A 24,314-nucleotide genomic window follows, 5' to 3' on the forward strand; every position below is an offset into this window, starting at 1 on the left:
TTCTTCATCTCTTGTTACAGCCTTTAATTTAAAGTCTAGTTTGTCTGATATAAGTATGGCTACTCCAGCTTTCTTTTGACTTCCAGTAGCATGATAAATAGTTCTCCATCCCCTCACTCTCAATCTAAAGGTGTCCTCAGGTCTAAAATGAGTCTCTTGTAGACAGCAAATAGATGGGTCTTGTTTTTTTATCCATTCTGATACCCTATGTCTTTTGGTTGGCGCATTTAATCCATTTACATTCAGTGTTATTATAGAAAGATATGTGTTTAGAGTCATTGTGATGTCTGTATATTTTATGCTTGTAGTGATGTCTCTGGTACTTTGTCTCACAGGGTCCCCCTTAGGATCTCTTGTAGGGCTGGTTTAGTGGTGACAAATTCCTTCAGTTTTTGTTTGTTTGGGAAGACCTTTATCTCTCCTTCTATTCTAAATGACAGACTTGCTGGATAAAGGATTCTCGGCTGCATATTTTTTCTGTCTAGCACACTGAAAATCTCGTGCCAATTCTTTCTGGCCTGACAAGTTTCAAAAGAGAGATCAGTCACGAGTCTTATAGGTCTCCCTTTATATGTGAGGGCACGTTTACCCCTTGCTGCTTTCAGAATTTTCTCTTTATCCTTGTATTTTGCCAGTTTCACTATGATATGTCCTGCAGAAGATCGATTCAAGTTACGTCTGAAGGGAGTTCTCTGTGCCTCTTGGATTTCAATGCCTTTTTCCTTCCCCACTTCAGGGAAGTTCTCAGCTATTATTTCTTCAAGTACCCCTTCAGCACCTTTCCCTCTCTCTTCCTCCTCTGGGATACCAATGATGCGTATATTATTTCTTTTTAGTGTATCACTTAGTTCTCTAATTTTCCCCTCATATTCCTGGATTTTTTTATCCCTCTTTTTCTCAGCTTCCTCTTTTTCCATAACTTTATCTTCTAGTTCACCTATTCTCTCCTCTGCCTCTTCAATCCGAGCCGTGGTGGTTTCCATTTTGTTATGCATTTCGTTTAAAGCGTTTTTCAGCTCCTCGTGACTGTTCCTTAGTCCCTTGATCTCTGTAGCAAGAGATTCTCTGCTGTCAGCTATACTGTTTTCAAGCCCAGCGATTAATTTTATGACTATTATTCTAAATTCACTTTCTGTTATATTATTTAAATCCTTTTTGATCAGCTCATTAGCTGTTGTTATTTCCTGGAGATTCTTCTGAAGGGAATTCTTCCGCTTGGTCATTTTGGATAGTCCCTGGCGTGGTGAGGACCTGCAGGGCACTTCCCCTGTGCTGTGGTGTATAACTGGAGTTGGTGGGCGGAGCCGCAGTCAGACCTGATGTCTGCCCCCAGCCCACCGCTGGGGCCACAGTCAGACTGGTGCGTGCCTTCTCTTCCCCTCTCCTAGGGGCGGGATTCACTGTGGGGTGGGGTGGTCTGTCTGGGCAACTTGCACACTGCCAGGCTTGTGATGCTGAGGATCTGGCGTCTTAGCTGGGGTGGGTAGGCAAGGTGCACAGGGGCAGGAGGGGCAGGCTTAGCTTGCTTCTCCTTAGGTGATCCACTTCAGGAGGGGCCCTGTGGCAGCAGGAGGGAGTCAGATCCGCTGCCGGGGGTTTGGCTCCGCAGAAGCGCAGAGTTGGGTGTTTGCGCTGAGCGAGCAAGTTCCCTGGCAGGAACTGGTTCTCTTTGGGATTTTGGCTGGGGGATGGGCAGGGGAGATGGCGCTGGCGAGCGCCTTTGTTCCCCACCAAACTGAGCTCTGTAGTCCGGGGGCTCAGCAGCTCTCCTTCCCTTTGTCCTCCAGCCTTCCCGCTTTCTGAACAGAGCTGTTAACTTATGACTTCCCAGACGCTAAGTCGCGCTTGCTGTCGGAACACAGTCCGTCAGGCCCCTCCGCTTTTTGCAAGCCAGACTCGGGGGCTCTGCTTGGCCGGCGAGCCGCCCCTCCGCCCCGGCTCCCTCCCGCCAGTCCGTGGAGCGCGCACCGCCTCGCCGCCCTTCCTACCCTCTTCCGTGGGCCTCTCGTCTGCCTATTATTTCTTCTTTTAGAACAACTTGCTTATTGAGTCTTTGTGTATCTACACAGGATAGCTACATAATCATCTTATATCATTTTGAGCCACCTTTTTAATCAGGCCATTGCTGCAGGCACCAGAAGTTTGCAGGAGTCCACTGGGCACTTTTCTCAGTCCACAGTGCATCTCTTGCTTCCTTTTCCCCAGCATGTATCTGCCATCACTACATGGTTTACCTGTAAGACTTGCTCAACCATTCTAGTTCAAGCACAAACTTGGAAAGGTAAGGTACTTAATGGCTCCTGAAGGAACCCTTGATGATTTGACAACAGAAGTCTGTGGATGAGTACTTCTCTGTTCCTGTTAAAAATCCTGAGGTGTAGTTCGTACAGGTACATGAAGTAATTCAAGGGATTCATGTCAGCCATATTTCAGCAGAGAAGTAGAATCATTCTGTTAGAGATTAGATAGATAATAGATGAGAGATCAACCTATAAATTTCTAGCAAGGAGTTGGCCTATGCAGTTGAGGAGGGCTTGCTAGGCAATTTCCAGTTCTGTGCAGCATACCATCAGGAAGGGCAAGCTGGAACTTCCAAGTCAAAAGCTGAACTGCTGCCCATAGATGGGAGTTTCTTCTTCAAGAAAGGCTCAGCTCTATTCTTAAGGCCTTTCAACTGACTGAATCAAGCCCACCCTGATTATCTAGAATAATATCCCCTACTTAAAGTCAAGTGATTAAATAAAGTCAATTTTTATAACATCTATAAAATATTTTCACAGGAAAATTAGATTGGTTTATGTTAAATGACTTAGGACTATGGTCTGGCCAAGTCAGCACATCAAGTAGCCCTTCCTAGGGTCTGAGCCTTATTTGTCCTGAACATAAACCACTTCAATAATACATACTTAGTTTGACTTTAGTGTTTTATTCTTCCCTCATGCTCTAATCCTTGTCCCTAGGAGAAAATCCTCACATAAACTACCTGCATGCTAACCCTGGTTGTAAACTCTATTTCCAAAGATGGGGAGACAGACAACTGATATGAGATAATTGGTATCACAGTGGCCTTAGAAAGCAGATACTCAACATGCATTCTGATGAGAGATCACCCGCAGGACAGACAGCAATAAGGACTCCACTGATGTTATCAGTCGTGGTAACAATAACCCGTGGAATGCAGAAGCATTATCATTACTAAGAATCTCACTGGTAGAACATTTTTATGAGGTGTGTATTGGTGTCATGGTGCGGCCATGACAAATTACCACAAACAAGGATATTCTTCATTCTCTCACGGTTCATAGTCCAGGAGTCTGAGATGAGGGAGATGGCAAGGTTATATTTCCTCCAGAGGCTTTAAGAGAATCTATTCCATGCCTCTCTCCTAGATTCTGTTGGTGTTCCCTGATTTGTAGCCATTATTCCAATCTCTACCTTTTTCACTTCTCTGTGTATCTGTTTTAAAGAAACCTTATTTTCATTCTTATAAGGATACATGTGATTGTATTTGGGGCTCACCCAGAAAAATCAATGGTAAACTCCTCCTCTGAAGATTCTTAATCACTTCCTTTTCCATCCATCTAAGACAATATTCACAGGTTCAGAGGATTAGAACATAGACATCCATTATTTAAAGCCAACTTCCAGCATGCAACTGGGTAGGCTGTGAAACTTTGACTTATAATGTAGGGATTATTCTTCAACATTCTGGAACATTTTGGACATCATAAGGATTTGGTTGATGTCCTGAGATTAATTTTAGGAGCCCTGAAAGAAAATGATAGACTCAGATTAGCAAACTATCAATGGCACACTATGACTGTCAGAATAATTCCATGGGGACATTTTAAGAAACTCGTCACCTACAGCTGAGAGGTAGACTGTACCGAAAAATCAGGCTGAAATTTAATTTAAGTGGTAGCAGAGCTTCAAAGGATACCAAATGTACATATTCGGAGATCTATGCCAAAGTCAGGACCCAGATAGGGAAAAAGTATAATGATGGTATATATGATGGTGAAATTTGTGTTGGTGTAGCTGAGCATCTTGAACTCTATATTTCCATCCAAGGGAACCAGCTCCTTCCTTGCTATAAGACAACAACAGCAGAAATCTCACTTGAGGCATTTGCACAAAGATGCTCTATGGCTATCTCAGTGCTTCAATTCTAGGCCATTCTTCAATTTATCTTAAAGCCAATAAATAGGCTAGGTTGCTGCAAAGACTAATTTGAGAACAACTACAACTTTATTTGGTTGCCAGGAAATACTCAAAAGCAACTTTTTCCATCAAGGTAGTAAGAAATACGCTGGTAAGAACACAGGAGGATATTTATGAAACTCAAGAGGTCAGAGTTGACAGAATAAACTAATTTACCTTGGTGTTCCCATTACCATGGTATTGCGATGGAACTAGTTTACTTTGTAGTGTATTGGTAGGATTGTTAGTATTCTCAAAAACCAGAGACTGAGATTGGTACTCCATGGTAAGAAGCAAGATGGAAATAATGACCAAAATAGATTCTAAGTTGGAGTGGTATCCAGTCCTGATCTGTATGTTCCCAGGAGCAAATGAACAACTAGTTTAGTCTATTACAAGACACATTAGCCTGCTATGCTATTACAGAAAACTCTAGTAAATATACTCAGTCAATGGTAGCTGAGTTAATAAAATGATAATCTGTAAAAACTGACCATAAATTGATATGCAATTTAAAATTGGTGTGTGTGTGTGTGTGTGTGTGTGTGTGTGTGTGTGTGTGTATTTTTTCATGTTGAAGGTTGTGGGGATGAAACCAGATAGACAAGTATTCTAGAAAATTAATACATAATACAATTCTGAAGACTTTGTACATTTTGCACTTTGGGTTATTCTGAAGACTAGAGTGACTTATTCTATATCTCTTCTCCTAGTACACCAAGGAGTTAGCTGACATCTGTAACTGTGAACCCATAAATCTTCTGTGGGTTTAGCCGTTGGCTTTTTAAGGAAAAATTGCTGATAAAGGAATTTATTCTCTCAAAATTTACAAGTAAATAAATGAAATATTTCAATGCTTTAACTTTGTAACCTTAGAGAAGGATTATTTCTGATAAAAGACTTTTCCTAAATTTATAACTCATCTTAATTAGGTTTTCAGTTCTTTCTCAAAAAATATGAAGCACATTCAAAGAAAAAAAAAGTCTAACTATAATTTCCTGAAAAAATTTCCTATGAATGGATGCAATTATGCATATTTTAAATGAAAATTACCTAAGCTTTCAGTAAACACTGACAATTTTCATATTTGAACAATCTATATTGCATAGCATGTTAATTTTCATCATTAATGAGAGGAGTATTATACTCTAATCAATTTTGTAATTAACAGAATGGTATTTAAAATGTCAAATAATCTAAAAACATGAAATGCAGATTTTAAACAGAGTGCATTATCATAATGTAAATCATTATTAACATAAGCTAAGTGGATTTGTTGATGTTTATTTAAAGCAGGTACTTTAGGGGCGCCTGGGTGGCGCAGTCGGTTAAGCGTCCGACTTCAGCCAGGTCACGATCTCACGGTCCGTGAGTTCGAGCCCCGCGTCAGGCTCTGGGCTGATGGCTCAGAGCCTGGAGCCTGTTTCCGATTCTGTGTCTCCCTCTCTCTCTGCCCCTCCCCCGTTCATGCTCTGTCTCTCTGTCCTAAAAATAAATAAACGTTGAAAAAAAAAATTAAAAATAAAATAAAGCAGGTACTTTAATTGTTAAAAAGAATATTCTCTACAGGGATACACAGAATTTGAAATGGCTATGCCTCTCAGGGTTATACTAGGAGCTTATTCTGAGCAGGTTTATGGCTTGCTCCTCTAATTCTGGACTCTTGCAGTCTACAGGTCATAGTAACCAAGGGATGATGCCACCAAGGCACACTGATAACTGCCTCATTGCAGTCAGTGCTCCTCACTAGATGATTGGAAACAGGATAGAATATATATGTGGTGAGTGACTATGACTATGAAGAAGAAAGAGGGCTTATTTTCCAGTAAAGACCTAAATGAAATTTCTAATTGTGACACATTTGGAGTACTTCATAGTATTCCTATGCTTAGAGGCAATGATTATCAGGAGGCAGAAGATGAGCGACAACAACACAGGCAGGCCACCAAAGTGTTTGGAGGTTATTCTCACGTAAGAAAAACATTATTAGAGGCGCCTGGGTGTTTGAGTCAGTTAAGTGTCAGACTCTTGAATTTGGCTCAGGTCATGATCTCACAGTCATGGAATTGAGCCCTGTGTCAGGGTCCACCTGAGCATGGAGCCTGCTTGGGATTCTCTCTCTCTGGCCCTCTCTCTCCTCCCCCCGCCCCACTCTCTCTCTCTCAAAATAAATAAACTTTAAAAAAAGGAAAAACATTATTATCTTCCTTCTTACTGTAATATTACATAGGGTTAGTAAGAACTAGAAGGAAAATGAGCAGTGCCATCAATTAGTGGTTCTGGATTCTGAGAGCAATGACTTCACAATATTATCTTTTGGACACAGTAGCAAATTGAAATCTTGTGTTTCTGTCACTGGACAGGGAATGAATCTCTATCTTTTTTGTTTGAAGAAAAGTTGCATGCTCATTGGAAAGATTTTTTGGGTTTGTATGTGTAAAAAGATAGTTTGAATGCACAGTGGTCCCCGAGTGCAACATAGAGGCAACTTCTTTTTCTTTGTTTTTTAAAAAATGTTCCCTTCCAATAAGTATCTTTTTTTCCTCTACTTTGTGTGAATCTCAATGAAAGATAATTACAGGACTCCAATTTCAACAATATATTGCTGGGCCAAATTGGACTACTTTTTAATCTCTCACCTAGGAATGTAAATGGTGACCAGATAATTTGAGAGAGCATAATCTAATTTAGTATCATAAAAATAAGATCTAAGATTTCCTGCTGCTTTTGAAAGCCTGGGTCTTTTCTGTTTCCTGTTGTTACTTCAAGTTAATCACATATTCCTTCATCCTGTGACCATACATGCTACTTATGTTGAGATTTTTGTTTTTGTTTGTGGAGCTGAATATTTCCCTAATTTTGGTCCTTAGTTCAGAATTAGTAGTTCTGATTTTCATAATCAGGAAAAAAAGGAAAATTATTATGGGCATAAAAACTGAATAAACATTTAAAAACTTTAGCATTTTACATTCATTTTAGTGTGAATAAAAGACTTAAAAAAGAAATTATAATTAATGTATCATAATATTTCAAGGATATTGCTTAAAATAAGGCTAAGGAAAAACAAAATGAGTCATATTCAAGAAAAATTAAAGAAAATTATTAAATAGCATACTAGTATGAAAAAAGAATACTTGTTAAAACTGATTAAATATGTAACATGCATAAGTTGCTATGAAAATGAGCCAAATATAATAGCAATGTAGAAGATGATCATTTGTTTATATATGTATGTATAGAGAGAGAGAGACAGTCATGGTCATGAGAAAAAATATTTATGGTAGCTACTTTTGATTTATGAATAATTTGTTTTCTTGTTTATAATTCCTATACTATACATTTATATATAGGTTTATAACATTTCTAAGTTTAAAACCAAAATCATATTCTCACGTCTTGAAATTATTAAATCAGAAACTATAAGGGAGCTTAGATTTTTCTTGTTTACATGCATATGCATATAGACACCCCAACAGAAATACCAGCTCTCTGGGTCAGAAATCAGGGGTTTCTTTACCTATAGCAACATGGAAGAATGATACTCTAGCATTGATCCCTAGTATGTAACATATCACAGGTAGCAGAATGACAGCCAGATGCACAGTCTACACATATAATGGGATTGTACTATAGGAGAATGTTGTGTGAGTCTCAGTCTACTGAACTTGATGTTCTCAGCTAGGAATGCTTGAGGCACTTACCTGGGCCCAAATATACTCATAAGGGAGCACTAGAAACATCTTTCCTGTACCATCCACCACCAGATATTATGGCTGAATCAACCTTTGTGAGTCTTTTTTTTTCTTTATAGGTATATGTGTATATATATACATATGTGTGTGTGTGTGTGTGTGTGTGTGTGTGTGTGTATACATAAACCTCTTAGATTCATTCATCTGTGTATGAATGTTTGGGCTGCTTCCATATCTTGGCTACAGTAAATAATGATGCAATAAACATAGGGGTGCATCTACTTGTCCAAATTAGTGTTTTCATTTCTTTGGGTAAATGTGCAGTAGTGGTATTACTGGATGATATGGTGTTTCCAACTTTAATTTTTTGCGGAAACTCCATACTGTTTTCTACAATAACTGCACCATTTACATTCCTACCAACAATGTAAAATTGTTGCCTTGTCTTCACATCCTCAACAACATTTGTTATTTCTTCTGTTTTTGATACCAGCCATTCTGACTAGTATGAAGTAATATCTCATTGTGGCCTTAATTTGCATTTGCCTGATGATTAGTGATGTTGAGTATGTTTGCATGTGTCTGTTGGCCATCTGTGTGTGTTTTTTGGAAAAATGTCTATTCAGGTCTTCTGCCCACTTTTTTGGTGTTGAGTTGTATAAATTCTTTATATGTTTGGATATTAACCCCTTATCAGATGTAGCATTTATAAATATCTTCTATTAAATCATTCACCTTTTTTGTTTTGTTGATGGTTTCCTTTGCTGTGCAAAAGCTTTTTATTTGGTATAGTCCCAATAGTTTTGTTTTTGATTTTGTTTCCCTTAACTGAGGGGACAAATACATAAACATGTTGCTAAGGGTTATGTCCTAGAGATTACTACTTATGTTTTCTTCTAGTAGTTTTATGGTCTCAGGTTTCACATTAAGGTCTTTAATCCATTTTGAGTTCATTTTGTGTATTTTGTAAGAAAGTGATCCAGTTTCATTCTTTTGCATGTAGCTGTCCAGTTTTCCCAACATCATTTATTGAAAAGACTGTCTTTTCCCCACTGTGTATTCTTGTCTTCTTTTTTTTTGTTGTTGTAGATTAATTGATCAAAGTGTAGGTTGATTTCTGGGCTCTCTATTTTCTTCCATTAATCTACATGTCTATTTTTGTGCCAGTCCCATACTGTTTTGGGTACTATGGCTTTGTAGTATATCATGAAATCTGGGATTTTGATGCCTCCAGCTTTGTTCTCTCTCAAGGTTGTTTTGATTGTTCATGGTCTTTTGTATTTCACACAATTCTGAGGAATATTTGCTCTAGTTCTCTGAAAAATTGTTAGTATTTTGATAGGGATTTCATCGACTCTGTAGATTGCTTTAGGTAGCATGGACATATGTTAGCAATATTAATTTTTCTAATCCATGAATATGAAATATCTTTCCATTTGTGTCATCCTCAATTTCTTTCATCAATATCTTAGAATTTTCAGGGCACATATCTTTACCTCTTGTTTAACTTTATTCTTAAGTATTTTATTCTTTTTGTTGCAATTATTTTGTATTCTTGATCTCTCTTTCTACCTTATTGTGTATAGAAATGAAACCTATTTCTGTATATTAATTTTGTGTCCTGCAACTCTACTGAATTCATTTATTGGTTCTAATAGTTTTTTGGTGGAGTCTTTAGGGTTTTCTGATTATTCAAAAGTCTCCTAAAGATGACTGCCCCTCTAACACACTTTCTGAGATTAGCAAATAAATCTTTTTGTATACCTGAGGTGCTTTTCAAACTTCTACTTTGCTGTATCTTGGTGAGGTTGTTTGTTATGCTATGTAAGGGCAAGGACAACTTCTTGTCACCCTCCAGCTCTCCAAGAGTTGAGCCTGCTAATTTTTAAACTTCCTGGGATTAAGCCCCACTGATTATAAAAACCCTCTAAGTGAAGGCCCTCTAGTTTTTAAAGCCTAATTTCATAGGGACTTGTCTACTCATGCAGGTTTCCCATGTCTGGGATGCTTGGTGTGGGGTTGATTCCTCTCCCTTCCCCATGCTTGTGGTGTCCCTCCTATTTATGGCTAGTCTGACAGGTTAGTTTGGTTCCCCACTGGGACTCTGCCTTTCCCACTGTTTTCAATGTAGTTATGATTAACTGTGGAAATTTGTTCTGTCAATCTTGAGTTTGTTTCCTGGTTTGCACTGATGCAGCTGTTATCTAGGTGTTATCATCCTGTGAGACTGGGTAAACTAGGATCCTCCTAATCTGCTATATTCCTCTATCATTTCCATCCAAGATTTTCTACATATACTATTATGTTATCTGCAAATAGTGAGTTTTACTTTTTCCTTACCAATTTGGATGCCTTTTATTTCCTTTTCTGGCCTTATTACTTTTGCTAGGACTTCCATTTGTATGTTGAATGAAAGTGTGGAGAGTGCATATCCTTGTTTTCTTCCTGATCTTAGAGGAAAAACTCTGTTGTCCACTGTTGAGCATAGAATGTTAGCTGTTGGTTTTTCATATATGATCTTTATTATATAGAGGTATGTTTCCCCTAAACCTTCTTTGTTGAGAGTTTTTTTTTTTAATCATGAATAGATTTTGTAAATTGTCAAATGCTTTTCTACATCTATTGGGAAACTCATATGGTTTTTATCCTTCCTGTTATTAATCTAATTTATCACATTGACTTTCAAAAATTGAATGACCTACTTAATCATGGTGAATGATGACTTTTAATGTATTGTTGAATTCAGTTTTCTAATATTTTGTTGAGGATTTTTGCCTTTATATTCATCAGAGATATTAGCCTGTAGTTTTCTCTTTTTGTAGTGGTTTGTTTTGGTCCAGGGTAATGCTGGTCTTGAGAGTGAATTTGGAATTTTCCTTACTCTTCTATGTTTTGGAGTAGTTCAAGAAGAATAGATATTAACTCTTTAAATGCTTGGTAGAGTTGACATGTGAAGCAATTTGTGGACCAGCCCTTGTGATTATTATGATTATATATGATACATCTCATCAAAACCATCAGAGAACTTATTTATTCCTCACAGATCCTGGAGGGTAAAGAGCATACCCAGGCCCATAAAGTGAGGTTATTGGTAGAGAGAGATAGAAGGACCTGGAGCTCTGCCTTTATTAAGGTCCAAGGGTGGAATAGGTTCTCCACTTCACTCTTTATTGATGAATTTAAAGTGTAAGAGCAAGAATCAGGGCACAGGAAGAAAGAAACCAGGTCACTCAAGCCATCAGTTATCTAGGTTACACTGGGCTTTCTAAAAGGGGAATTCCATAGTTGAGAGAACCCAGTTTCTTATCTAGTTGTTTTACTAGTAGCTGTATCATACATCTGGTAATACCTTTATTTGAGATAGATGTCTTTGAAATGGATTTCAAGGCAATCAAAAGTTTAAAGTCAGGCACTTACATTACAGTCAAAAAGCTTACTGTCAGCCACATATACTACAAAGAGGCTTCCCAAAATATGAATCTGAAAGTTTATAAAGGAGTGGGACAGCTGTTCCGTCCTTCCTTTTAGTCAAAGATATCTTTGCTTCTTACCATAAGGAAATTTTCCTCAGGAAGTGAAAGTGAAGGATTCAAGATTTTTACATATTAGAATATAAATAAATATATCCAGAGGAAGGATAAAACAAGCATTATAAACATTTTATATTAGTATGACACATTTGGCATAATTAATGAACATAATTATTGATACGTTATTAATTAAAGTTTATTTTTCAGACCTCCTCAGTTTTCCCCAATACCACTTTTCTCTGTCATTATCTCCAACCAGTATACCACATTGCATTTAGTTGTCATGTCTCCTTAGGCTCCATTTGGTTTTGATAGTTTCTGAGGCTTTCCTTATTTTTGATGACATTGACAGTTTTGAGGAGGACCAGTCAAAAGTTTTGTAGAATGTTCCTAAAATTTGTCTGATGTTTTTCGCATGATTAGATTCGGGTAATGTGTTTTAGGAAAGAAGACCAGAGAAGGAAACTGACATTTTTATCACATTATATTAAGGATATGTGCCAATCACTATGACATCACTTTGATGTTGACTTTGATCAACTGGGTTGAGATAGTGTTTATCAGTTTTATTCACTGTAAATTTACCTTTTTCCTTCATTTACATACTGTAATCTTTGAAATTATTATACACTTAAGTAAGAAGATATGCTTTACCTCTTTAAAGGAGAAATGGTACATAAGTTACTTGGGATTCTTCTGCATGGAAGATTTACCTATTCATTTATTTATGTGGTCAATCATTTATTTATAGCATGGTATGTTCAAATAATGTTGCTCAAATTCTTTCAGCTTCAAACATTAGCTCTTTCATTTGGCCCCTGTGTCCCCTGGCATATGTCTTTAATTGATCTTTTAGTACTTCCTTACTTTCTACACTACAAGGTATTCCAAGATCATCTTGTGTATTACCTGTCTCAACCCTAAAATCAACCATTTCTCCAGGAGCTCTGGTTTCTTCTATTAGAGAGTGTTATTAGAAACTAAGGACCTTGGTACCTAGGCATACTTATTTCTACTGGGGTATTGTTGTGTCTAGGCCATCTCAATAACAAATGAAGGAAAAAAAATACACACACACACACACACACACACACACAATTGCCCATAAACATTTCTGTATCTGCGTCTATATTAAAGTAAACACAAGTTCACATTGATATCTTCAAATCTAATCCATTACCACATGGATAATACTAGTCTTCTCCTCCTACCTGTCGTAATATCTCTACAACAGTAAGAAAACCGGCTCCCACCATCTGCCATCAATTTACAGAATTGTTCAATTATGGTATACTTATATGTAGAGTTTTCAGGACTGTTTATCTGTGCACCATGGAACATGACATCATCAAATCAAGTACAGTGATTATTTACAAGTCTCTGCATTCTGTTGATGTAATCATATGGTTTTTCTCATTCAGTCTGTTAATCTGATGAAATATATTGATATATAAAGGTTAAAATAGTATTTCATGGAATTAACTTGGTCAAAATGTAAAATCCTTTTTATATATTGTTGGGTTTGCTTTGATAATATTCTGTTAAGGACTATTGTGCTTATGTTCATAGGAAGTTTTGGCCTGTAATTTTCTTTTTTTGTAATGACTTTACTGGTTTTGATAATGGGGTAATGCTGGTTGCATAGAGTGAGTTAGAAAATGTTCCTTTTGCTTCTATTTCTGGGATGAAATGTTTGGAATAATTCATCAGTGAAGTCATCTGGACCTGGAGCTTTTCCTTTTGGAAGGTTTTTAATTATTGATTCAATTTAACTAATATAAGGAAATTCAGATTAGCTATTTTCCTTTTGTGAGTTTTGATAGCTGTTGTGTTTCAAGGAATTGTTTTAAGTTATCAAATAGGTCAGCACAAAATTATTTATAGAATACCCTTATTGTCCTAATTTTCATGGCATTCATTGCAATGACTCACTTTCATTTCTGATATTAGTAATTTATGCCTAATCTCTCTTTCTGTCTCTTTCGCGCTTTCTTTTTGTTAGTCTGGGTAGAAGTTTTGTTTTGTTTTTCCCAAAGAACCAGGTTTTGATTGCTTTAATTTTATCTATTGCGTTTCTATCTTCAATTTCATTGATTTTGCTGTAATTGTTTATTTTCCTTTTTTTTCTTTATGCTTAATTTTCTCTTGTTCCTCTAGATTTTTAAGATGGAAGCTTAGACTATTTCAGGTCTTCTTTTTTTACACATGCATTTAATGTTATAAGTTTCCTTCTCACTATACCTTTGATGTACAAATTTTGATAAGTTGTATTTTATTTACCTTAGATTGAGATAGCATCTTTGACTCAGGTTATTGGGAAATGTGTTGCATAATTTGTAAATAGTTTGGAGACTTTTCAGCTATCTTTCTGCTCTTGACTCTTGCTTAATTCCTTTGTGGTCTGAAGTCATCCTATATAGGGATCTATTCTTTTAAATTTATTACAGTGTGTTTTATGATATAGTATGTGGTCTTGTTGAGAGTTTCATGTGAGCTTGAGAAGACTATTCTTTTGTTGGATGGAGTTTCCTATATATGCACATTAGATCAGTGGTATGTGATAGTGCTGCTAGGGTGATCTATATCCTTACTAATTTTGTGCCTGCTTATCCATCAATTACTTAGAGAGGGTTGTTTAAGTCTCCAACTGAAATACTGGATGAAAATAAAATAAAATAAAGTAAAATAAAATACAATAAAAATAAAATAAAATAAAATAAAATACAATAAAATAATAAAATAAATAATAAAAAAATAAAATGGATGCTCCTGAAGTTCTATCAGGTTTTGTCTCATGTATTTCATATTTGTTGTTCAATAAGCAGATATATAAGATACTTTACTTTTCCTGGAGAATATAACTTTTGTATTATGTAGCAGTTCCACTTTATTTCTGATACTCTTCCTTGTTTCCATGTCTGCTTTATTAGAAACTGATAAAGCTAGTCCAGATTTCCTTTGATTGGCATTATCATTGTGTGCATTTATTTATCCTTTTACCTTCAACCTACTTGTGTCTTTATATTTAATGTGGATTTCTGGTAAGCAACATATACTTGATGCTTGTTTTTAGATCATCCATTCTGATAATTTCTTTTAATTGGTGCTTTTAGGCATTCACAGTTAAAGTGCTTATTGGTATTTTTGGATTACCATGTTTGTAGTTGTTTTCCATTCATTGCTCTTGCTTATTTTCCCTCTTTCCTTTGTCTCTCTCTCTCTCCCTCTCTCTTTTCTTTAACGTTTATTTATATTTGAGGGAAGGAGAGAGACAGAGTGTCAGTGAGAAAGAGGCAAGAGAGCGAGAAGGAGACACAGAATCAGAAGTAGGCTCCAGGCTCCAAGCTGTCAGCACAGAGCCCTACTCAGGGCTCCAACAAACCATGAGATCATGACCTGAGTCGAAGACAGATGCTTAACAACTGATTCACCAGGTGCCCTGGTCTCATTTTAATTAAACATTTTAATTCATTTTATTTTACTCTTAACATATTATATATCTTTTAAAAACAGTAATTGTTGCCTTGGAGTTTACAGTATATATTTTCAAATAATCTAAGTCCAATTTCATGTAATCTTATACCACTTCATATGCAGTTCAGGAACTTTTTTTTAATTGATTTATTTTTTAATTTACATCCAAGTTAGTTACCATATAGTGCAACAATTATTTCAGGAGTAGATTCCTTAATGCCCCTTACCTTTTTAGCCCATCCCCCCTCCCACAAACCCTCCAGTAACCCTCTGTTTGTTCTCCATATTTAAGAGTCTCTTCTGTTTTGTTCCCCTCCCTGTTTTTATATTATTTTTGCTTCCCTTCCCTTATGTTTATCTATTTTCTATCTTAAAATCCTCATATAAGTGAAGTAATAGGATATTTGTCTTTCTCTGACTGATTAATTTTGCTTAGCATAATACCCTCTAGTTCCATCCACATAGCTGCAAATGGCAAGATTTCATTCTTTATGATGATTCAGTAATACACCATTGTATGTATATATACCACTTCTTCTTTATGCATTCATCCACCAATGGACATTTGGGCTCTTTCCATACTTTGGCTATTGTTGATAGTGCTGCTCTAAACATTGGGGTGCCTGTGTCCCTTCGAAACAGCACACCTGTATCCCGTGGATAAATGCCTAGTAGTGCAATTGCTGGGTCATAGGGTAGTTCGGTTTTTAATTTTTTGAGGAACCTCCATACTGTTTTCCAGAGTGGCTGCACCAGTTTGCATTCCCACCAGCAGTGCAAAAGAGATCCTCTTTCTCTGCATCCTCACCAGCATCTGTTGTTGCCTGAGTTGTTAATGTTAGCCATTCTAACAGGTGTGAAGTGGTATCTCATTGTGGTTTTGATTTTGTATTTCCCTGATGAATGATGTTGAGCATTTTTTTCATGTCAGTTGGCCATCTGGATGTCTTCTTTGGAGAAGTGTCTATTCATGTCTTTTGTCCATTTCTTCACTGGATTATTTGTTTTTTGGGTGTTGAGTTTAATAAGTTCTTTATAGATTTTGGATTCAACCCTTTACCTGATATATTGTTTGCAAATATCTTCTCCCATTCTGTCAGTTGCCTTTTAGTTTTTCTGATTGTTTCCTTCACTGTGCAGAAGTTTTTATTTTGGTGAGGTCCCAATAGTTTATTCTTTGCTTTTGTTTCCCTTGCCTCCGGAGATATGTTGAGTAAGAAATTGCTACAGTCAAGATCAAAGAGATTTTTGCCTGCTTTTTCCCCAAGGATTTTGATGGCTTCCTGTCTTACATTTAGGTCTTTCATCCATTTTGAGTTTATTTTTGTGTGTGGTGTAAGAAAGTGATCCAGGTTCATTTTTCAGCATGTCACTGTCCAGTTTTCACGGCACAACTTGCTGAACACACTGTCTTTATTTCATTGTATATTGTTTCCTGCATTGTCAAAGATTACCTGGCCATACATTTGTAGGTCCATTTCTGGGTTCTCTATTCTGTTCCCTTGATCGAAGTGTTTGTTTTTGTGCCAGTAGCATACTGTCTTGGTGATTACAGCTTTGTGATACAGCTTGAAGTCCAGGATTGTGATGCCTCCAGCTTTGGTTTTCTTTTTCAAGATTGCTTTGGCTATTCGGGGTCTTTTCTGGTTCTGTACAAATTTTAGGATTGTCTGTTCTAGCTAAGTGAAGAATGCTGGCGTTATTTTGATAGGTATTGCAATTGCATTGAAGATGTAGATTGCTTTGGGTAGTATTGACATTTTAACAATACTTATTCTCCTATCCAAGAGTATGTAATATTTTTCCTTTTTTTGTGTGTGTCTTCTTCAATTTCTTTCATAACTTTTCTACAGTTTTCAGTGTATAGATTTTTCACCTCTTTGGTTAGATTTATTCCTAGATATTTTATGGGTTTTGGTGCAATTATAAATGGGATAGATTGCTTGACTTCTCTTTCTGTTGCTTCATTCTTGGTCTATAGGAATGCAACCGATTTCTGTGCATTGATTTTATATCCTGGAACTTTGCTGAGTTCATGGATCAGTTCTAACAGTTATTTGGTGGAATCTTTTGGGTTTTCCATATACAGTATCATGTCATTTGTGAAGAGTGAAAATTTGACCTGCTCCTGGCCAATTTGGATGCCTTTTATTTCTTTGTGTTGTCTGATTGCAGAGGCTAAGACTTCCAATCCTATGTTGAATAACAGTGGCAAGAGTGGACATCCCTGTCTTGGTCCTGACCTTAGGGGGAAAGCTCTCAAATTCTCCCCATTGAGGATGATATTAGCATTCGGTCTTTCAGATATGGCTTTTATGATCTCAAGGTATGATTCTTCTATCCCGACCTTTTCGAGGGTTTTTATCAAGAAAGGATGCTGTATTTTGTCAAATGCTTTCTCTGCATCTACTGAGAGGATCATATGGTTCTTGTCCTTTCTTTTGTTGATGTGGTGAATCACATTAATTGTTTTGTGAATATTGAGCCAGCCCTGCATCCCAGGTTTAAATCCCACTTGGTCATGGTGAATAATTTTTTTTAATGTATTGTTGGATCCATTTGGCTAATATCTTGTTGAGGATTTTTGCATCCATGTTCATGAGGGAAATTGGTTTATAGGTCTCCTTTTTAATGGGGTCTTTGTCTGGTTTTGGAATCAAGGTAATGCTGGCTTCATAGAAAGAGTTTGGAAGTTTACCTTCCATTTCTATTTTTTGGAACAGCTTCAAGAGAATAGGCATTAAGTCTTTTTAAATGTTTGGTAGAATTCCCCTGGAAAGTTATCTGGCCCTGGACTCTTTTTTTGGGGGGGAGAATTTTTATTACTAATTCGATGTCTTCACTGGTTATCATTCTGTTCAAATTTTCTGTTACTTCCTGTTTCATATTTGGTAGTTTATACATTTCTAGGATTTTATCCATTTCTTCCAGATTGCCCATATTATTCGCATATAATTGACCATAATATTCTCTTATTACTGTTTATATTTCCGGTGTGTTGATTGTGATCTCTCCTCTTTCATTCTTGATTTTATTTATTTGGGTCCTTTCCTTTTGCTTTTTGATCAAACTGTCTAGTGGTTTATCAATTTTGTTAATTTTTCAAAGAACCAGCTTCTGGTGTCATTGATCTGTTCTACTCTTTTTGTGGTTTTGATAGCATTGATTTCTGCTATAATCTTTACTATTTCCTGTCTTCTGCTGGTTTTGGGTTTTACTTGCTGTTCTTTTTCCAGTTCTTTGAGGTGTAAGGTTAGGCTGTATATCTGAGACCTTTCTTCCTTCTTTGGGAAGGACCAGATTGCTATATTCTTCCCTCTTATGACTGCCTTTGCTGTGTCCCAGAGGTTTTGGGCTGTGGTGTTATCATTTTCATTGGTTCCATGTACTTTTTAATTTCCTCTTTAAATCCTTGGTTAGCCCATTCATCGTTTAGTGGGATGGTGAGGTACTTTTTAGTATAATAGTCCCAATTTTTTTCTTATTGCCCCTTATGACATTGCTGTCACTTAATTCATTTATTTGTACTCTGTAATCACCTATGCATGGTCCCTACTATTTACTTAAATACTTATCTTTTAGATAAATTACAAGTAAAAAATACAGATTTTGCTTTCATTCATTCATTCATTCATTCATTCATTCATTTATTTATTTATTTATTTATTTATTTATTTATTTATTTTTTGGTACTTTTCATTTCTTTATGTAAGTCCAGGTTTCTAACCTATATCATTTTCCACCTCCCCAAAAAACTAATTTTAAAATTATTGCAGGACAAGTATGATGGCAATAAAATCTCCCAGTTTTGTCTAAAAAGGTCTTCATTTCTCATTCATTTTTACAGGATGATTTCACTGATTATAGAATTCTACTCTTTTGTTTCTTTTAACATTTCAAATATTTCACTCTGCTTTTTTATTCCTTGCACTTTTTATAGTGATACATCCACTGTAAATGTAATGCTTGTTCATCTACAAATAGGGTGTCTTTTTTCCTCTTTTAATATTGTCTTTTTGTGAATGTCTTATCCTTTGGGGGGGTGTGTATGTGTGGGTGCACATATATTTTTCCTGGTTGGTGTTGGCTAAATTTACTTTGATGTAGTTTGGTGTCTTTCATTAATACCAAAAAGTTCTCCACCATTATTGATTTAGATAGTTCTTCTTTCTTCCTTTTTTTTTCTAGTCGTATTCCAATTATCTGTATGTTTCTACTGTCTATCCTTAACTTCACTGATTCTGTCTTAGCTATGTTGAGTCTACTGATGAGCCCCAGAAAGGCAATTTTTATTTGTATTATTGTTTCTAACATTTCTTTACTATTTTAGTTTCCATCTCTCTGCTTCTATTATCTCTATGTTATTTTATGTTGTCTAATTTTTTCATTAGAGTCTTTAAGTTTCTTCATCATACTTATTTTAGATTTCCTATCTGATAATTCTCACATCTATGTCATATCTTAGGCTCGTTCTCATGACTGCTTTGTTTCTTCAGGTTTCATTTTTTCTTGCCTTTTATAATGTTTGCATATTTTTTGAAAGTTGGACTTACTATCTGAGAAATTGGGGAACAGGAAATGAGATAAACATGTCTTTTTTATGAGGATTTAAGTTAATTTAGTTAGGAGTTGGGCTATGTTTAATGTTTGTTGAAGCTTTATGTACCAGGTGATTCAAATGCTTTTGATGTTTCTATGTCCTATCTTGACTTTGAGGAGATGGATATCTTTATAGAGGGTCTGTATTATACATCTTTTTTATCTAACCCCACTATAATTATGTTACACTGGAACTCTGTGTGGTAATAAAGTGGTGGGGAAGGAGGATGTTCTATAATCTACTGACTGAGAAAGTGTTTTAGTGAATCTGTCTTTCAGTACTGAGACTTTCATAAGCATTTCTCTCATTAATACTGGAAAGTTCTCCACCATTATTAATTTAAATATTTCTTACATTCTTTGTCCTGTCTGTATTCTATAATTTGTCCTATTTCCTACTTTTTTCCCTGTCCGAAAAACTCCCAGCCTATTTCCTTGAAGCCTTGTCTCCTGTTGACTGTTATTTTTTTTTAATCATTTTTTGGAGTTCATGCTGGAGGGAACTAAAGGGTGGATCATCTCTTTTCCAAGAATGAATAAAGTTTAATAACTGTGCTGTCAAAATAGTTTTCCCTGGAGACAAGTCTTTTGTTCTGCTGTGGTTCATAATACTCTCCCTCTCTTCTGACCAGAGCCAAGAGGGGATATTTCTTGGATCCTCATAGTGAGAACTCAAAATTTATGGGGTTTCTAGAAGGAAACCCACAAAAAACAGGCTGCTTGAGAATGTGGCCCCATAAGTTCCTCACTCTTACATTAGTCTTCACTCAGCCTCATGTTCACACAGGTCAACATGAAAAACTTTTTTCACCTTCTCTTAGAAAGTTCTCTAACTTGCACTTTGCTTATCTGCTGATGCTTATAAACAGTATAAAATATCCCATATTATGCATATTAAACATATGAAAATCATAATATACAACACACCCTTCAGAACAGTCTTCATTCCTAGTCTAATCCTGAACAGGTTTTTGGAATGTGCAAATCAGTCTCCAGCACTTCATGCATTTGTTTTCTGAGTTCTATACCCCAAAAGAAAACCCTGGAGCATACTCTGCATACAAGAATTTTTCCATATAGAGTACTGATTCTCAAACTGACAGCACTGAAGAGGGACTGATTCTATTCAGTCCCTGGATTAAAAAAAGGAACAGAAGTGATTTTTCTTTATTAAACTTTTTAAGTGATTGAAATGTACAAAGGAGTTAAAAAAAACTGGTACCTGCAATATTAGGCTTGATCAAATTCAACAGCCCTGTGCTTGAAAAGACACTAATAATATGAAAAGGAAAACTGCGGAGTAGAAAAACTATTTGCAAATCATATATGTGGTAATGGGCTTGCATCCCGAATATAGAAAGATCCTTTAGAATTTAAAAACTACAAATAATTCAAGTAAAAAGTGAGCAAAGGATTTTGAATAGAAACTTCACCAAAGATAGGGGAATGGTCAGTAACCATATGAAAAGATCTTCAACTTCATTTTTCATTAGGGAAATGCATTTTAAAACCATAATCAGATAATGCTTCACAGTTACTAGAAAACACACATAATAAAGTGTTGTCAGGGATGGAGAGACATGAATCCTCATGTATTGCTGATTGGGATATAAAATGTTTCAGCTGCTTTGGAACATAGCTTGGTAATTTCTAAAAATGTATATTTTTTAATATTTATTGATTTTGAGAGGGTTAGAGAGCACACTTACATGAGCAGGGGAGGGACAGAAAGAGAGAAACCCGAGCAGGTTCCGCACTATCAGCACAGTGCCCAATGCAGGGCTTGATCCCACAAACCATGAGACCATGACCTAAACTGAAACCAAGAGTCGGATGCTAAACTGACTGAGCCACTCAGGTGCCCCTTTTCTAAAAATCTTAAACATGAGGGGCGCCTGGGTGGCTCAGTCAGCTGAGCGTATGACTTCGGCTCAGGTCATGATCTCACGGTTGGTGGGTTTGAGCCCCGTTTTGGACTCTGTGCTGGCAGCTCAGAGCCTGGAGCCTGCTTCAGATTCTGTGTCTCCCTCTCTCTCTGCCCCTCCCCACCCCACACTGTCTCAATCTGTCTCTTGAAAATAAATAAATGTTATTTTTTTAATCTTAAACATGAATTTATTCCCAGGTAAGAGAAATGGAAAGCGTGTCCACACAAATACTTACATATGAATGTTTATAGCAGCTTTTGGCAGAATAATCAAAAATGTAGAGATTGATAACATCAATGGATGAACATACTGTGGTATATCCATATGATGGAAGACTATTGAGCAATAAAAAAAAAATCAAAGTACTGATGCTTGCAACAACCTGGATGATGAACCGTAAAAGCATTAAATGAAAGAAAGCTAGATGCAAAAGACCACATATTATGTAATTTTGTTTATATGAAATATCCAGAAAAGACAAATCTAAAATGGAAAGTAGATGAGAGATGTCGGGGTCATGAATGAAAAAGGGCATTCACTGCAAATGAGCATAAGTATCATCTCAGGGTGATGAAAATGTTCTAAAATTAGATTATAATGATTTCTCAACTCTGAATTTACTAAAAATCATTATATACTTAAAGTGGAAAAACTAGGGGCGCCTGGGTGGCGCAGTCGGTTAAGCGTCAGACTTCAGCCAGGTCACGATCTCGCGGTCCGTGAGTTCGAGCCCCGCGTCAGGCTCTGGGCTGATGGCTCGGAGCCTGGAGCCTGGAGCCTGTTTCCGATTCTGTGTCTCCCTCTCTCTCTGCCCCTCCCCCGTTCATGCTCTGTCTCTGTCCCAAAAATAAATAAACGTTAAAAAAAAAATAAAAAAAAAAGTGGAAAAACTATATGGTATGTAATTTATATATCAAGAAAGCTGTTAAAAGCACTGATTGATACAGAACATGAGAAGAGATGAATACTAAAAATTCACATACAATAACAATCTGCCTGGTAGAAAAATAGTTGCATAACATAAAATTACTATTCTATGATTTCACACATTAAAATATCAACATATATGACAAAACATACATCACTACTGTCTTTTCAAAATTGAAGATGAAATACATTAAAAATTAACAACTTGGGTTCCCCTATGTACAGAAAATACTTAGCAGAAGTACATTTTGTAGTTTACATAGACATACATTGAACATGTCTAATATGTTGAGTCCTCTGTGATTTGGGTTTTTTATGTACAAATTGAGTATTCTAATGTTTTCCCCCACTGTATTAGCTCTTGTCAGAATGTAAAAGATTGAAATAAAAAGCACTTAACACAGGCCCGGGAATTTAAGAGAAAATACTCCTTATGATATGTAACTGCATGAACAACTTCCTAGCAGGTTGTATCTGTTTCTTTGAGCTGTGGTAACAAATGACCACAAACTGAATAGCTTAAAACAAAATAAATTTTCTCACGCTTATGGAATCTAGATGCCAAAATCAAGAGATGAGTAAGGTGATATTCCCTCCGAAGATTCTAGGGAAGGGTCCCTCCTTTCCCATTTCAGGTGGTTGTCAGCCATTCTTTGTGTTTTTAGCTTACTGTCTGTCACTCCAGATCTGCCTTTGTTGTTATATAGTTGTTCTCCCACTGTGCCCAAATTTCTTTATTACAAAGATGTTAGTCATTAGATTAAGTCCCATCTTAATCACATATGACCTTGTCTTGATTACTTCTGCAAAGATCTGGTTTTCAAATTAAATCACATTCACAGCTGCTGGGGTTTTGGGACTAGAATATATTTTGGAGGAGTAGGGGACCAGATATAATTCAAGCCACAAAACAAGTTAAAATAAACAATTATGTAAAACCTGTCTTAAAAAAAATACTAGTATGAGGACCAGTCTAAATCAATGCTTTTATCGTGATTAAAATAATTTCCAGTAGGGCTTCTGTGAAGTAAGCTGCCTTATTAAATTTTAAAATGTATTTGAGTTATTAAGAGTCATTTATACCCATGTATATATATGTTTCCTCAGGACTCAGTTTTTTGGTGCCCCTTATCAGGAGTTACAAAAGTCTATTTTTTATAAAATATAATAATAAATGTTTCCAGTATAAATTGTTTACACTTATGCAATATCAATTTCCTGAAAACATTTGAGAAACAGGATTTAAAGACAGTTATATATTACAAAATGAAATGAAAGAAGATTCAAATCATGTTAATTTGTGTGTGTCTTTAAGGCATCTTTTACTATCAGCAAGAAAGAAGATTGATTACGAATACACGTGTAAGAGACAGTGTAATTATTTTCACAGTCAGGAATTAATCTTGTTCCATATTTGTTTTTCCAAGTTCAATGAAACTTCTGTTGGGTCTCTAACATAACTTAGCTTACAGGTGACTAATGAAAATTAGAGTTGTAGAAAAATTTCATTCCAGTTAATCAGAGAAATAATATATTGTTGATTTGATTTCCTTTTGAGAGATTTGACATTTTACACACTTTCAAGATAAATATATTAAGATCCATTTGTGGAGATAAGCACGTGTCTAACTAAATATAGTGAGTTACTAGAAGCTGGACCATAATTGCTTAAGTACATTAAAATAGAGAAGCAATTTAGAAACATGATAATGTTAAAATCCCTCATTGAGTTAAAATTAGTTTTAAAATGTTAACGCATTTTTTATTTGAAAAAATAATTCAAATATTAATTTTGAGCCCTCAAATGAAGCATAATTGAAGCTTTTGTGAACTATTTATTTCGTATCTACTCTGGGTCATCGAAGTCACAACTGGTGAAACAGGTGACAACTTAGATTTTAAATTTACCTCGCATTTGTCAGTTACAACGTATACCTCAATTTTTAAGTGGATGCTTTAATTCT

This window comes from Puma concolor, chromosome C2 (assembly GCF_028749965.1).
Source record: "Puma concolor isolate L17-30 chromosome C2, mPumCon1.1.hap2, whole genome shotgun sequence".
In the NCBI taxonomy this organism is placed as follows: Eukaryota; Metazoa; Chordata; class Mammalia; order Carnivora; family Felidae; genus Puma; species Puma concolor.